Genomic DNA, 630 nt, shown 5'->3' on the forward strand with positions numbered 1-630 from the left:
GCCACATCGCCGAGGGGATAAGGACGCCAGCGACAGCCCCCCTGCCTCCTCCGAGAGATCTCCCCCCCTTCCCCACGAGCTGCTGCTTGCCCTCGCCGCCTCTCCCATTCCCCACCGCATCCGAGCGCGGCCTTGGCCATGCCGGCGTAACACACGCGGTCCCCGACATCGCCTCGCCTCCCCTCCACGCCAAGAAGGACCGCCTCGACCTCCTCTTCCTCCCCGACGAATCACCCGAGCAGGAGCGCCTCTGCATCATCCCCCACGTTGCCGTCTTCCTCCTCTTCTCCGACGAGCTTCGCCGTCGATTCCGCCGCACCAAGCCCTCCTCGAGCAGGCTTGAGCACATCTGCAGGAGCACTGTGAGCCTGCGCTTCTTTCCCCTCTCTCTCCCGAGCTTTCCGACGCCCGTAGCCCCGTTCCCGTAGCTCGCCCGAAGAACCTCGCCGCCGACGAGCTCGGCGCCGTGGCCATGGTCGCCTTCACCTGCGGCCGAGCGCCGCATCGTGCTCCTGGGGTTCCTAGTGGCCCAACGCGCGCGTCTGCTGCTCTCGCCGTGCACCGTAGCCGCGTTTCCGTCGGGCACCCGTAGCACCTCGCCGCCGGCGAGCTCGTAGCGCTCGCCCCCGG

Source organism: Triticum aestivum, chromosome 4D (genome assembly GCF_018294505.1).
Source record: "Triticum aestivum cultivar Chinese Spring chromosome 4D, IWGSC CS RefSeq v2.1, whole genome shotgun sequence".
In the NCBI taxonomy this organism is placed as follows: Eukaryota; Viridiplantae; Streptophyta; class Magnoliopsida; order Poales; family Poaceae; genus Triticum; species Triticum aestivum.